The sequence below is a fragment of the Macaca thibetana genome, chromosome 16 (genome assembly GCF_024542745.1).
Source record: "Macaca thibetana thibetana isolate TM-01 chromosome 16, ASM2454274v1, whole genome shotgun sequence".
NCBI classification, from domain to species: Eukaryota; Metazoa; Chordata; class Mammalia; order Primates; family Cercopithecidae; genus Macaca; species Macaca thibetana.
The window spans coordinates 60331697-60348022 of NC_065593.1; the positions used below are offsets into that span (position 1 = coordinate 60331697).

The 16326-nt window shown below is 54.6% G+C and overlaps 1 protein-coding gene across 16 annotated transcripts in view; it reads left to right on the plus strand.

The window, feature by feature from the left end:
* Positions 1-16326, plus strand: part of RBFOX3 (RNA binding fox-1 homolog 3) — a 524709-nt gene that overhangs the window by 190794 nt on the left and 317589 nt on the right. The gene's annotated exons all lie outside the window — the stretch shown is intronic.

The following is a 16326-nucleotide window of genomic DNA, read 5'->3' on the forward strand; positions in this document are numbered from 1 at the left end:
TATTTTAGTAGAGACGGGGTTTCACCGTGTTGCCCAGGCTGGTCTCAAACTCCTGAGCTGAGGCAATCCGCCTGCCTGGGCCTCCCAAAGTGCTGGGATTACAGGCATGAGCCACCGTGCCCGGCCCCTGTTAACCATCTTATAGCACTCATGAGTCTGCTCGAGGAGAGGATGCCAAGACGCCAGGGCACCCGGAATTCACATGAGCAGCCCTGCCTTTGATTTCATTGGTGCTTTGCGTGTTTCAAAATGCTTTCCCATTTTTCATTGCGTGTGATTTCACACCCACATTGTGAGGGGGACTGCAGGTGGGAGGTGGGTATCACTTCTCCCGTTTAGAGACGAACGTGCTGAGGTCCAGAGATGAAGGGGCTTCCCTGAGATGGCCCTATGTAAAAGTGGCAGAGCTGCAGGCATTTGTGAACCTCGGAGCGCCTGAGTGACTCTGAATTTTGTGTCCACATGTGTGCACATGCACCCAGGCAACCACCGTGAGCACCGGGTGGTCCTTATTGCCTGCTGTGCACTTCCGAAGCTCCTGTTTGACCTCCTGCATCTGCAGGAAACCTGCCAATACATAGGTCTTGGCAGTGGTGAGGCTTCGGCTCATGTTTGGTGTTCTGGAAACCCCTCTGACAATGGCCATTTTCAGGAGAAAGGTGGGCATGGGAGAGCACAGAGCGGTGGGTGGCATCCCAACATGGGGAGAGGCCTCTCACGGAGAAAAGACATCTCAGCATCTCAAGGGACAGAAGAGCCCTTCCCAGCCACGTAGGCCTGAAACATCCATACACACACGTGTGCACAGGCATGGCTGGGCAGCCCACAGAGGTGAGGAGGGGGTGTGGGGGAAAATGAAGTCATGGATAATTGCTTAGCTGCCGTGAGAATGTTCCCTGCTAATTTACAGCATTAGGAGGACTCAGGATACCACGCTTCCTCCCAAGCTTGGACGATACGGTCCCTCGACACCAGCAGACGCAATTATCCACATTTAACTGAGGGCTTGTAAAATCTATTTGTCTGGCAGAATGTGAGTATAATTGCTATAAATTAAATAAGGATACATTTGTAGCTGGGTGGTGACCCAGTCTGAGCTAGTTCAGAGAAGGGTGCCATCTCCTCAAACCTACCGCCTGGTTCCAGGCCGCATGGGAAGGGGCTGGGTCTTCCGTGCCATGTCCTCCCTCACTTTTTGGGAAGGAATTCCTCTCCCAAACCTCCTTCTTAAGCAGCGGGTCTAAGCAGAGTGGATTTGCCACCCAGACTTGGGAGATGCCAGGGCACTTGGCACAGCCACATCCATCCTTCTCTGTCTTGGTCTTAGTCTGCCACTTCCTGATTTTCTCCCCTGATCTCTTTGCTGAGAAGCATCCCTGAGCTGAGATGCTGGCCTGAGACTTGGCCCCACAACTGACCACCCTCACATGTCTGGGCATCTGTGTCTGTGCCTTTCTTCTTGCTCTTGGCCAGAGGTCGCAGGTTCTTGGCTGAAACACACGGCTTTCCCTCTTGGCACGGTTTGGATCCTTCTTTATAAAAGTGCTCAAGGAGATTATCTAGTGGAAGGAAAATTGGGGGCAAGTACCTTTCTTTTGCTGTAGGAAGAACGTGGCCGACTTTTAGCGTGGGAAACGTGTGTGCACGCGTGTGCTTGGGTGGGTGTGCAAGGAGGGAGGACTAGGCAGCTGGATGGAACACGTACATCCTCGCAACTGGAAAAAACATTTTGTCATTGTGGTAAAATATGCATAACATAAAATGTACCATCTTAACCATTTTTAAGTGCACTGTTCAGTGGCATTAAGTACATTCACTTTGTTGTGCGGCCATCACCATCCATCTCAAGAATGTTCTTATCTTTCTAACCTGAAGCTCTGTCCCCAGGAAACACGAACCCCCCTTCCTCTCGCCCCAGCCCCTGGCATCTCCGTTCCACTTTCTGTCTCTGAGTCTGCCAACTCTAGGGACCTCACACGAGTGGACTCACACAGGATTTGTCCTGTTGTGACTGGCTCATTTCGCTCAGCGTCATGTCTTCAGGGTTCATCCATGTTGTGTGTGTCAGAATGTCCTCCCGTTGTAAGGCTGGTCATATTCCCTCTATGGATGGACCATGTTCTGTTTCTCCATTTGTCCATCCACAGGCACTGGGCTGCTGCCCCGTGTGGCTCTTGGGAGTGACGCTGCTGTGAACACGGAGTGCACGTCTCTGTTGGAGTTGCGGCTCTCAGTTCTCTTGGGGTTGCACCCAGGAGTGGGGTTGCTGGCCGTATGGCAATTCCATCTTGATTGTTTAAGGAACTGCCAAACCTTCATTTTCACAGCAGTGGCGCCATCTTCCGTTCCCACCAGCAGTGCTTGAGGGTTGCAACTTCCCCACATCCTCACCAATGCCTTGTTGCTTTCTGTGCTTTTGATAGCAGCCATCCTCACGAGTGTCAGGCAACCCATTGGCTTGGAGTCAGGACTCTTCCCTGGCTGGGCACGTACCTCTGAGGAAGAAAGGCCTTGGGGAACAGCTACTTTTCAACACCCAGGGACAAGTCAGGCTGCTGGTGCTCTCTGGAAGGAATTGTGACAGGGCCGGGGTGTCCTCTCTGATGTCCTCAAGGACTGCAGAGCCAGGCCCCTTCTTTCCTGAGAGCTTCAGCTGAGGTGCCCCTGAGCAGGAGTGAGTATTCTGCCTCTGAACAGGGGTTTTGGGAGAGGCTGAGGGGCCGAGAGACTCTTACAGGAAGCAAGGAGAAGCTTCTCTGCCTCTGTTATCTTCTCTCTTCTCTCCTGGGCTGTGCAGATGATGTAGGAGGAGTCACAGCCACTTCTTCCCTTTCCTGCCATTCCGGCAGAGCACCTGGCTGCCCCTTCCCCCCTGCCAGGAGAGATGTGCCCCTTATGCAGAGCTGGGGAGAGCAGCAGGGGCAGGGTGGGGCCGCCTTCCTTCTCCCTGCTGTGAGAACCCTGCTGCAAACCATGCCAAGGGGCCTGGGGCTCTCCAGGAAACTGTGGGATTCCTCTGCTGTGGGTAAGGAAGGTGGGCCCTGCCCAGCCTGCCAGCCAGGTGCAGCCAGCAGGAGGGGGAGCCGTAACCCCAAAACAGCACATCCTCTAGGCCCACAGTTTGCCCTGCAGACTTTCATGGCAAGGGGCTGCTCTATTTGTGTTGCTTTAGATTCTAAAGGTCACAAAACAGCCAGCTGTGCTTGTCAGTACCAAGGGGTCAGCAATCCAGGCAGATAGGTCCAAGCGGCCGCTGAAGCCTGAGCGGCAGCCCCAACCCAACCTGGAGGGGCAGGTGCGGGGAGGGCCGGCCTCCACTTCCCCTGCAGCTTCTCTCCCCACAGGAGGCTACTGGGATCGGCCCCAGGGCCCTCATGCTGGCCCCTGTGGGAGGGCCAGTGTCTTTACTCTCTCTGGTCACCCCATTGCAGGGGCCACACCAGAAGTCCTGGGCCACGTTGCTGTCTTGGATCCTGGAACCAGTGAGCATCCTTGGTGGATAGTGGGGGCTGACAGTGAGAACGGGGACTGTGATGCTCTCCCTGCCCTATATGCCTAGCAGGAGAGCTGGCGGGCCTGCTGGGGAGGAGGCTTTGGGTGTGGCAGTGGGCCGAGCAGGAAGGGCTGGTTTGGCAGGGCCACGACCAAAGCACCTCAGACCAGAAGAGGGAGGGAGCCCCGACTGCAGTAACTGCCCCCAGGTCCACTCCTTGACCAAGGGCTGCAGGTGCTTCCAGCTGCTTCCAGAGGGGACCCAGCTGCCCTTTGGCTCTCCCAGATGAGCTGAGACCTGTCCGTGCAGGCGCCAGCCCTTGGCCTTGGGGACACCTGTGGGCAGCTCTGCCCTGCCTGGGGGTGCTGGAAGGACTCCGTTGCACCACAAGGGTCCTAGAGTGCAGGTGGGAGGAAGAGGAGGCTGCAGAAGGAGGCACAGGTGTGGCCTTTTCCAGCCTCCTCCTGGAATTCTGGGACCCATGTCAGTGGAGAGGGAAGCAGAGACTCTCAGAGTCTGGGGGCATCTGCAGGGGAGGAGGTGGGAGGGGCCCGCTCCAGTGTGTGTGGGGGCTCCTCTGGGGTCTGCAGCATGCTCAGAGACCCCTGCAGTTCCTCTTCTTCCCCCACAGCCCCAGCACATGCAGGCCGCCCTTTGCAGAGACCCCTCCTTGTGACCCACACAGACTCTGCCTCCCCTCCCCCAGGGCCCAGATGAAAGCAGAGTTTCCCATAAACGTCAGGCAGGGAGCTGACTCAACCCAAGCCCCTCTCTCCGAGGACCTGCTCCCTGTGTGTCCATCATAACTGAGCCGCATGCGATTGTGTGACTGTCCTGCCATGTGGCCATCCAGTTGCCCGCCCTGGTGGCCCCAGGAGCCAGCAGAGTGGCTTTGGAAAGCTTGGGGCTGCCTGCATGCATACTACACACAAGGAGGGAGCTTCTCTCTCCTCCATCTGCGTCTGCAGTGCTGAAATACAAGAGCTGAGATGTCTAGGGCTGCCAAGTTTCATCAGTTCTTCTATAGCAGCTGGGGTCGGCCTCAGGGGCGCACGGTGTCCCCTTCTCCCTGGGTGGGGGAGGGGAGGTACTCTGAATGACCCCCAGGATCAAAAAATGGACCTTGGAGTATTTAGCCCCCGGCTTCGTATGGGGATCACTCAGGGTCCAGCCATGGGCAACCTCCTAAAGGCAGGACTCTGTGTGCCAGGGACTGGCTCTTTTGAACAGCTGGGCTTAAATGAATACAAAGATTCTACCAGGCAAAGGTAGGTGCACCTCGTAGGTGGCACTGGGCAGATTGCACTCTCAAGTGGTCTCATAAGTCACTTGAACTCCCCAGACTCAGAACCCCATGAGAAAATAAATTGCAGCCTGGCGGCCCTGGGATTGTTGTGGGTCTTCATTCACATGCAGACTGTGGCGGTGGGCTGGGGAGGCTGCCCCACAGAACAGGCCTGTGCTTTGGCAGCTGGGGACCTCAGAAGCTCAGGAGCCCTCTGGGGACGGAAGCTGGACTGCGATGGCCTTTCCCGCTGCCCTGGCTCCCGCCACCTTGGGCTGCATCCCAGACCTACTGTCAGGGGGTTGCTGCCTGGCTCCTTCTGGCCAAATGGAAAGATGTCAGCAAGGAGCTACAAAGCCCATCTTTTCACCAGAGCCTGTTCGCACCAGCAGGAGCACAGAGGGTGTTCACTCCTCCCTTGGGCACGCTGTCTGCCCGGGCGCCCGTCCTCTTGGGGATCTGCTGCTTCTCCATGTAGCAGTTCCTCAGCTCTGCTAGACCAGACGTCCCAGGCCCGTCTTTACTGTTTCTGAATCCGCAGCCTGGAGCAGGCAGACAGGTGAACAGACAGAGAGTCAGACAGACAGACACAGGCTTAGGAAACTGAGAGCGCAGGGAGACCAGAGGGGTGGAAGGGATTCACGTGGAGCCTTCACCCTGGGGCCTGGACGCACGGGGCACGGGGCACGGGGCACGGGCCCGCCACATTTGCATATTGAAATTCGTGCTGAGGGGGCTTTGTGGGGAAGTTCTGTGTGTTAATCCATCTTCCTATGGAAAGGAGGAAATTATTCATAATTAAAAAGTAATAATAATGTGGTGTGAAGGAACTCGCTGTACATTACCCAGAAGGAAGGGGGTAGGGTGGCCAATCTATTTTTAATAGTCTCCATGGCAACGGAGATTTTGTTTACAGTGATTTTTTTTACCCCTTGTTCTTCAGCAAGGCAATTGCTGATTTGCATTTTATTAGAAAATGCTGTCGCAAGTCTCTGATATGGACAGGAGTGGGGCCCTGGAGGAGACTCCGGGAGGGCCCTTGAGAACCTGCCTGAGCCTCTTCTGGGGGCTTTGTGGACCCTGGACAGAATAACAAGGCCGAGGCCAGCAGAGCTGGTGGGGAGCTTCCTTCCACGGCCCAAACCCAGCTGGGTCCCCTCTGCCTGGTCCTGTCCTGCCCCTCCTGCCCCTGAAACACAGCTTCGCAGCCCCCTACAGGCCCCCGCTCCTACCCCCAGAGCCCATGCCACCTGCCCAGGGCACCACTACTCGCCTGTGTGAGGCTGGTGGGGCCACTTGGCACAGAACCCAGGCCCCAGCTGAGGTACAGATGGGATGGCAGCCGCCTGCCCTGTGGCAGCCAGTGCACATGGCTGCTGGCCAGGCTGCAGAAGGACGGCCCGGGCTGGGTGCCCAGGTGCGAGCTCTTCCTGGACCCTGTGGGCTCGTGGCCCGCTGCTCTGCGGGCTGCCTTCCAGCCCCCTCCCCTCTGCCCGTCGCCCAGGTGCGCACCTGCAGAAGGGTCTCTCACTGGGGTTGCAGCGCTGCCTGTGCCCAGAGCCTCCTTCCACCGGCTTCAGAGTCTCCACACTCCAGGTGGAAACCTGCTCCCCGGTGAAGTGTGGCCGTGGGAAGAGAAGAGCTCACGGCCTGGGCCTCCTGGGTGGGAGTAGGGGCGCTGCGGCTCCAGGAATTCCCTGCTGTTTGTGTGGGGCCGCAGCAGCCCAGGTGTCACTTTTGTGTTGTGGCTCCTCCCCACGTCCGTGGAAATTCAGAAAGCCTCTGGACACAGCAGGTTCTGGAAGGAGAGCCAGGCGAATGGTTGTTCTACTCAGAGACTCCCCATCCTGCCTTTGGGATAATTTGGAGTCTAAGTCAAGGAAATTGAGGAAGTGCAGCCTTTGTAACCAGAGCGGTTTCTTGACTGGCACAGAAATGGGCACTGCAGGGGAGGGGTGCCCCGGCCTGCCCTCTCGAGGCTGGGTCTGGGCTGGTTTGAGGTTTTTGTTTTGGTCTCTCGCATTTCAGAAATTTCATCTGCAAGTGACATTTGCGGGCAGTTCCCCTTCCCCCTGCTTTTAAACCAGCAGAACCTTTTGGGAAAATGCCCGATTTTCCTTCTTAGGAGAGGTGAACGGAGGCAGGGCAGAAGCCGGCTGCTTCCTCTGGCTGCGAGGGTGTGGAAGGCAGGCCAGGGGGTTGGGCGGAGAGGGGCTCAGGGTACAGAGTGGTAGTCACCCCTTTACCATGGGCAGGGATCATGCCACACACACACACAAAACACTTGCATACACACCGCACATACATTCATACACACATGCACCATGCCCTCACATATATACACACATGCATAGATGCACACATACATACACCACACACACATCATGACACATGAATACACACCACACACATACACATGCACCATGGCCTCATACATACATACATGTGCATACACACACACCATACACTCATACATATCACACACAACACATGCATACACATCACACACAAACCACGTCCTCACATATATCACACACAACACATGCATACATGTCACGTACACATTCACGCACATATACCACCATGCCTTCACACACATACCCATGTGCATACACACAGCACACAGCACACACATCACACACAACACATGCATACACAACACACATGCATTCATACACACTATACCCTCATACATATACACACGTGCATACACACACCATACACTCATACATATCACACACAACACATGTATACACCTCACACACATTCACACACATACCACCGTGCCTTCACACATACACAAATGTGCATACACACATATACACCACACACATATCACACACAACATGTGCATACATACCACACACATTTACATACACATCATGCCCACACACATATATACACATGCTCATACATGCACACATACCATACACATACCATACACTCACACATATCACACACAACACATGGACACACGACACATTCATACACACCATGCCCTCACACATATACACACATGTGCAGACACACTACACGCAGATCACACACAACACGTGCATATACACCACACACATTTATATACACACACCACCCCCACATACGTATATATGCACATGTGGCTACATGCACACATGCCACACACTTGCATACACCACACATACATATACACAACACGTACACACACGCTGCACACACATTGTTCCATATTTTCCGTTTAATTGGCCCCAGTATGAGCCTTCATTGTTCATTCATTCAGCAAACATCCCCTGAGTGCTCGCCCAGGGCTCCACAAGGCCTGGGGCCTGGCTTGTCCAACATGGGTTCTCTAGAACAACCATTGCATGCATGGATCACAGCATGAACAACTGCTACGAGTCAGGCACCATGGGAGACTGGGAATGAGGCTCTGGTCTTGCCTCACCACTGTGCAGGTGGAGGTATGGGGACCCCAGGCGGGCAGGCAGGCAGGCGCTTACAGCACTGAGGGGAGGGCATGGCAGGGGAAGCCTGGGGCCAGGGCGGCCCCAAGGAGGGAACTGATGGAGACCTGGAGGGGAGGTGGGAGAAGGCTGGAGGCGGAGCCCGCAGAGCTGAGGCCAAGGCTGAGCACGTTCCCCAGGGAAGAGTGCTCCACACAGAAGGATGGTGCGTGCAGAGGCCCTGGGTCTGAGACAGCCTGGCTGCTTGGGGTAACTGCAGTTAATTCCAGAATGAGTCTCGGTGGGTTTTGGTGTTTGCATTTGGTATGAGCACATCTGTGATGCGCTATGAGGTGCCCCCCGCCCCCTCAGAATGCCTTGGGACACTTCGGTACAGTTCCCAAGCTGGAACACACACCTAGAAAGCAGGATGCAGGAGAGCAGCACACAGGAAGTCCTGGGAACATTCGATCCCATTACGTGACAGCATCAGCTCCATCAGCACAGTGCTCGGTGCCAGGGGCAGGAAAAAAATGACTGTGTTCAAGGTGCTTCCTGTTGCTGTTTTTATTTTACAGAGGAGGGAACTGAGGCACAAAATGCCAAGGTGGCTGGTGGAGATCACACAAGTAGAAAGTGGAGGCTCTGCACTCAGCCCGGGTCTCCAGATGCCCAGCCCAGCCGTGTGGTGCAGAGAGTGGGAGGGGTGTGAGCAGGTGCCAGCTCGTTCCCCAGCCTACAGTGAGCAAGCACCTGATGGTGCCAGAGGTGAGCAGCTGGTATGGGGGGCCTTGCCTTCCTGGGGTTGGCAGTCAAGCAGAGCAGCCTGCAAAGCAACTGAGGCAGGAGGGATTGTGGAGTCCAGGAGGCAGGAGGCACTGCCTGACCTGGGTGTGCATGTTCCACTGATGAGCAACAAAACACCTCCAGCTCAGGGGCTTCAGCAACACCATTTCTCTGAAGGCCGCTTTTCTGTCAGTCAGAAGCTCAGGTACAGCTTAGCTGGGCTCTCCGCTCCCAGCTCCTAGAGACGGTGCCCATTCCTCACCGCGGGACCCCTCCGCTTTCATGTCACCAGAGAAGAAGTTCCTCCTTGACCCATCCCTTTCACCATGGAATCCCCCGGCTTCCTTTTCTGTGGCCAGCTGGAGAAAACTCTCTGTGTTTCAAAGGCTCATCTGCTTAGGTCGGGTCCACCTGATAAGCTCCCTATCAGGGTCCACTGACCTGGGACCTTCATGACCCCCACAAAATCCCCTCACAGCCACACCTCGGTTTGTGTTTGGCTGAAGAACTTGGAGATGTGTGTGCACCAGGTGCTGACCTGGAACTCTGCCCGCCACAGCCAGAACGATGTGTGGAGACCAGAACCAGCCTGGAACGCAGCAGGGTAGACGCCGCTGACTGGGAGCGGGGGTATCTTATGTCCCAGAGGAACCCGACTGCCCACAAGAGACACTCCCTTGGCCTAAGGCAGCCAGGCGGCCAGGGCACTGTGTGCAGGGGGCCATCCAGCATTGCACACGCATGCTGAGCTGAGGCAGCGGGCACAGGAACAGCTGTTCACCGTCCAGGTGTGCAGAGCTGAAGGGTGGAGAGTGGCAGTGGAGAGGAGCAGGTGGGAAAGAAGGAGAGGACCTGTTGTCCTAAAAGAAATCACAACACATCCTTCCATCCACATTGTCTGCATTCCAAATACCACCCAAGATGCCAGGAGGCTGCCGTTCTTCCCTCCAATCTGCACCTTCCAGGCTGAGGCCACTTGACCCCATCAGCAGGGCCCAGAGGTGCTGGAGTAAGAAATAGGTGGATGGGGGTGTCTCTGAGAGGCCAGACAGCATCCCTAGAGCTGGCCCCCTGCTGCCTCTCACCAGTGCCCACCCCCCAGATTGACCCCATGACACTGGTCTCCAGGGACCTGCTTGTCCCCTCTGTGGGAATATGGGGACCCTAGCTGCCTGCCAGCTCCAGGCCTGAGGCCCACCTGCTCTGGGGTGAGACACGGGGCCTTGCAGCTGCGTGCCCTTGCACTTCACTTCTTGCTTATCAGTTTCCATATGGACAGAGGCAACATGCCACCACCTTCTGCTCATGGAGTATGGATTTCAGAAGGCCACATATCTACATAAGTAATAGGCAGCCACTTCAAAGGCCACAGAACGAAAATAAACCAGAAAATAGCAAGTGTTGGTGAGGATGTGGAAACATTGGAACCTTTGTGCGTTGTTGGATGTAAAATAGTTCAGACACTGGAAAATAGGGTGGCAGTTCCTCAGAAAGTTGAACATGGAACTATCACACAATCCGGCAGTCTCGCTCCTATACACACACTCCAAAAAGACTGCAGTGGGGGCTCAGAGAAATCCACTCCAAAAAGACTGCAGTGGGGGCTCAGAGAAATCCACTCCAAAAGGACTGCAGTGGGGGCTCAGAGAAATCCACTCCAAAAAGACTGCATTGGGGACTCAGAGAAATCCATGTGTGCATGCGTTTATAGGAGCACCATTCGCAAGAACCCAAAGGCAGAAACAAGCCAAAGGCCTGTCAACTGGGGAGTGGACGCACAAAACATGGTAGGGCCACGCAAGGGAGTGCCACTGAGCCACAGAAAGGAACCCAGTTCCGATACAGGCTGCCACGTGAGCCACAGAAAGGAACCCAGTTCCGATACAGGCTGCCACGTGGACAAACCCTGAAAACAGTGTGCTCAGCAGAAGGGGTGGCCTTTTGTGTCTAGCCACATATTGTATGATTCCACTTACATGAAATACCCAGGATAGGTAAATCCACAGGGACAGAAAAGAGATTAGTGGTCGCTGAGGGCCAGGAGGCAGGGGCTGGTGATGGGGAGAGGTCGCTTAACCAGGTAGGGGGCTTTCTGTTGGCGTGATGGAAATGTTTTGGAAGTTGATGGAGACAGTGGTTGCATCATGGATTAAATGACACTAAATGATACACTTTAAAATGGTTAATTTGGGGTAATGTGAATTTCACCTTGATAAGTAATAATAATACAAGAATTATTTGATGGGAGAGACCATTAATGCAAGAACAATGATGGTGATGATGTTATCAGCTCAGTTTCACCTGTTGTTATAATTCTGGTTATTATCGTTATTCAGATGCAATTTGGCATTAACTCAGCCAAACAATGTGGGCCTCATTGGCTAAATGCATTTTAAGAATCTGCTGCTCAGAACAGAGTCTCCTAGGGACCTGCCTTCCATCCAGCACCCCCTTAGACACCATGTCTAGGTCTGTGGTTCGGGGAGCCCTGAGCAGCAGATGGGGAACCTGCAGTCTCGGAGGTTGCTGTCTTTAAAACCACAGAGTGACTTGGTCAGGCTTCTGGGCCCCCATCCTGCTCAGATCTCATCGCCAGCTGGTCACTCCAGCCTTTTCTGTGTAAGTTCTTCGGCTGATTCCGCCCCGTGCACTCACCTCCTCATCTTTGACCTCATAGCTCAGTGCTGCACGGGGACCACTCAACCCTCCCACTGGTCTCGCTTGATGAAGAAGCTGTCCTCGGTGGGGCACTTCTCGCCATGATGAGAGAGATCATTTGGTAACAGCCCCTGCAGACCCAGCCATCGAGTGTGTGTCTGGGCCGGGTGTTCTGCTAAATACGCAGCCTCCCTCCTCACAGTGACCCAGGAGGCGAGTGCTCCTTCTACCCCCACTTCACAGACCAGCAAACAGAACTCCGGAGATCAGAAGCAGCTTCCTGGGGTCTCACAGCTGGCAAGCATCCAGGGCAGGATCGGAAGTGGGGCTGGCGGGCTCCAGAGCCCACGCTGGAAACAAACTAGCTGGGACCTGGGTTCCTCGCTTGGCACGGCTCCTTGGAAGAGGAGCCGGCGTTTTGTCTTTGCATTCCGACTCCAGGCCAGTGCTGGCTGCATAGTAGGTCTTTATATAATGCAAACGAGTAAAAGAACCATTCTCTGTTGTTTCTTAGCAAAGAGGACCCTGAGAATGGGTTTTTCACAAGCCCTCTTGGAGGGCCTTGCATTCTTGTCTTGGTGTTACCCCCACCTTCCCCCAAGCCACCTTGAATGAATTCCTGCCCCCAGCCGCCTAGTTCTCCTTCCTCCTTTGCAATTCTGCAGAAGTCCTCCCCGTGCCTTGTGCCCCAATCCTGAGGGACCCTCTGTCCTCCAGACAACTCGCTCCTTCTGGTTTGAATGGAAGCCAAATGCAGAGCCTCATTTATTGTCTTGCATTGTGAGTTACTGCATGTTCCCGTCTTGCTCTCCAGCCAAATTACATACTACTTTGAAAGAAGGCAGGACAAGCTCACAGCACTCCAACGAAGATGCGGAAATACATCACACACGAAGTGAAAGCCCCACTCCTTCCTGTCCTCCCCCAGGGGAAGCCTCTTTTAACAATAGGACAGATACTCCCAGACCTTTATTCAATAGTTGAGTGATTTATTTGTTCATTCGTGAGATTTCTATTGTTACTTTTACTAAAAACATGCAAACAGGCCAGGCGAGGTGGCTCACGCCTGTAATCCAGGCACTTTGGGAGGCCGAGGCAGGTGGATCACCTGAGGTCAGGAGTTCAAGACCAGCCTGGCCAATGTGGCAAAACCCCGTCTCTACTAAAAACACAAAAAATTACTGGGTATGGTGGCGGGCGCCTGTAGTCCCAGCTACTCGGGAAGCTGAGGTAGGAGAATTGCTTGAACCCAGGAGGCAGAGGTTGCAGTGAGCCAAGATTGCCACGGCACTCCAGCCTGGGCAACAAGAGCGAAACTTCGTCTCAGAACAAAAACAAAAACACGCAAGCATGCACTGATGTCGGTAAGCGTCAGCGGGTCTGCAGCTCACCTCACTCCACCATAGCTCCCCAGCAGCCTGGCGTGGAAGTCCGTGCAGATCCACCTCAGTTGCGTAGAGGAGTCTGGAGCCAGCTTTGGGTGTTTCTTTGCATTCCCCAAATATTGTCCCCCCAGATCCTGACTGCACAGTAAACATCCAACATGGCGGGGAGTCACCCTTTCCCATGGCGGGGGCAAGCCAGTTAAACAAACACATGCAGTTGCCCCAGAGTTTTATGAAGCAAATTTTATCAACTGCTGGAGCCAATTCCATGCAATGTGGTCATGCTGGGAAGGTGGGACGTGGGAAGATAATGACACTCGGCGCAGCATCACGTTTGCAGGCGTGAAAGGAAACTGAGGGTACCATTTGTTAATTGTCCCCATCCTGATGGGACGTGCCTCCCTCTCCACAATTCCCGGCAATTAGAAGTGAATCAGGGATATCCTGGCGGGAGAAACAACAGCCAGGCAATGGAGAGGCCTCATCCTCGCCAGCCCAGGGAGAAGCGGGTGGCTGTCCTGCCTGGACACGGAGTGGAGGGTGTTGTAGGAAGAGTCTGAGACCCAACCAGTCCTGAGACATAGAGGCTGAGAAACGACCTGGCAGAGTCAAGATCCCCCAGCGGGAGCCATGGGTGAGAATTTTGGGGCTGAGGCAGTGCTGAGCAGATCCCATCCCTAGGGTTGTCAGCAGATGGGAGAAGGAGCAGGAAGAGAGTTTGCTTGTCTCTACCTGGTTTCCATCTTCTAAAGCAACGTAAAGAATGAGAAAATAATCTCTCAAAATAAGCTATAGCTGAACGACACAGACAGGCATGTTCCCAGCATCTCTGTTCACAAGAGCTCAGAAATGGAAACAGCCCAAACATTCATCAGCAGAGAGATGGATAAATAAACCCCAGGGCACTCGGAATATCACGCAGCCATGAAAAGGGGCAAGGGGCCAATACATGCAGGGAGGTGAATGGGCCTCAAAACCCTGATGTAGCATGAAAGGAGCCAGCAGTGATGATGTGCAGTCCCAAGATTCCATGCACAGGAAGTTCTAGGACAGGGAAAACTCAGAGGTGGTGGAGAGCAGTGAAGACAGTGGTTGCCCTGGGGGCTAGAGGTAGGAATGGCTGGGGAGGGGCATGGTCTGCATCTTGGCAGGTGAAGGGTTGCACAGCTGTGTGCATTTGCAGATTCATGCGTTTCTTTTTGTTGTTTCTTGTTTTTGTGTTTGAGACAGAGTCTCACTCTGTCACCCAGGCTGGAGTGCAGTGGTACCATCTCAGCTCACTGCAACCTCTGCTTCTTGGGTTCAAGCGATTCTCCCGCCTCAGCCTCCCGAGTAGCTGGGATTACAGGGGCACGCCACCATACCCAGCTACTTTTTGTGTTTTTAGTAGAGACGAGGTTTCACCATATTACCCAGGCTGGTCTCGAACTCCTGGCCTCAAGTGATCCACCCAAAGTGCAGGGATAAGCCACCATGCCTGGCCCAGACTCACGCATTTCGTTGTAGGTCAATTTTTACCTCGAGAGGAAAAAAATGTAAACAAACGTCAAACCCTAGTTGATGATGAACACGCTGTAGTATTGGGGGGAAGTGCACAGACGTCTGCAGCTTACTTTCAAATGCAACAAAAATAACAAACTAGGTTGACGGGCGTCAGGGGGTGGAGACAGGCACAGATTTGTGATGCAGTGTGTGGAGAATGCCCCAGTTGCATCGAGCTGGTGGGGTGCGGCTGTCACCGTCAAACTGCTCAACTTTTCCGTGTGTTTGAATATATTGGTGATAAAGTGTTGGGGGAAAATCAGCTGTAAGATGAGTACATAAAGGGCTGTTTTTGGAGAGACCTGGGGAACATGCTTCACTGTGGCGATTGCTTGGGAGGCCCCCATAGTCTGGGAGTCCCAGCATCCTGCCGTGGTGAGATGATCCTGTGCAGGTCTTCAATTTCCTGGAGTCTAGGCTAGGTATCCGGTCCTGAGGAGGGGACTGAGGCTATCTGCTTCTTGGAACATCCATGATTCTGGTCTTCTAGGATTTTACAGACTAGCTGGGAGGTCAAACACATATAGAGAGAAGAGTTAATTGCCTAAAACTTGTGTGAGGTAGGAAGGCAGCTGGACTCTGGAGATGGACAGGGGAATGGCCCAGGCAGCTGAGGTTTGAGCATACCAGGCCACAGGGAGCCATGGATGGTTCTTGGGGGAGGGAGGCTATGAGAGCAGGACTGGGCCCAATGAGTGATTTGAGGCACCCACCCACAGGGGTGGTGATGAGGGCCAGAAGCTGGGTAGTGGGAGGGGAGGGATAGGAGAGTCCGTGGAAGCTAGTGGCCTGGATGTGGGCGGAGGAGAGAACGCCAGAGCTGAGACTGGACCCCCAGTCCTTCTTGGCTTCTCACAGCCTGGCCCTCTGCATCCATCTGTGTCTCCTGCCATCTTCGGGCCAGCTGCATGACCTGGGCACAGAGGGCTTCGCACCTGAGTGGGGCCGTGGGGCCTGGGGTGCCCATGGGCTGGAGCTCCTTGACTCATGCTCTGGTCCCAGCTTCTTGCATCCCTGATGCCCGGCGTGTAGACTGGCTCACCTCAAAGAGTTGGCTTAGGTGGGAGGAACCAGTGCCTAGCCAGGCCCTTGGGGGGCTGGGACATGGTGGGCTCCCACTGCTGTGGCCCTGCCCATGCCCACTGCCCTCATGGGCCTCAGCCCTGTGGCTTCCCACTGGCTCGTTCTCTCCCCCTCAGGCTCCTTCAAATCTGTGTCGTCAGCTGAGAGTGGGGACAGGACACTGGAATCACCCTTGGCAGGGAAGGAGTGAAAAGAGAGGACCATAGAAATCGAATGTCCTGGGCCGGGCGCGGTGGCTCACACCTGTAATCCCAACACTTTGTGAGGCCGAGGTGGGCGGATCACGAGGTCAGGAGATGGAGACCATCCTGGTCAACATGGTGAAACCCCATCTCTATTAAAAATGCAAAAATTAGCCAGGTGTGGAGGCGGGCGCCTGTAGTCCCAGCTACTTGGGAGGCTGAAGCAGGAGAATGGCGTGAACCTGGGAGGTGGAGCTTGCAGTGAGCCAAGATTGCACCACTGCACTCCACTCCAGCCTGGACAACAGAGCAAGACTCCACCTCAAAAAAGAAAAAAAGAAAGAAAAGAAAACAAACGTCCGGGAGCTTGTGCTGGGGGAGCCTGAGAGGATGGGGCCTGTCAGGTTTGCCCTGACACAGGTGCCTGGAGGGTGGGCAAGGAGGCAGCGCACTGGGTGACAGGGGACAAGCCCCACCCCGCCCGAGCCAGGAA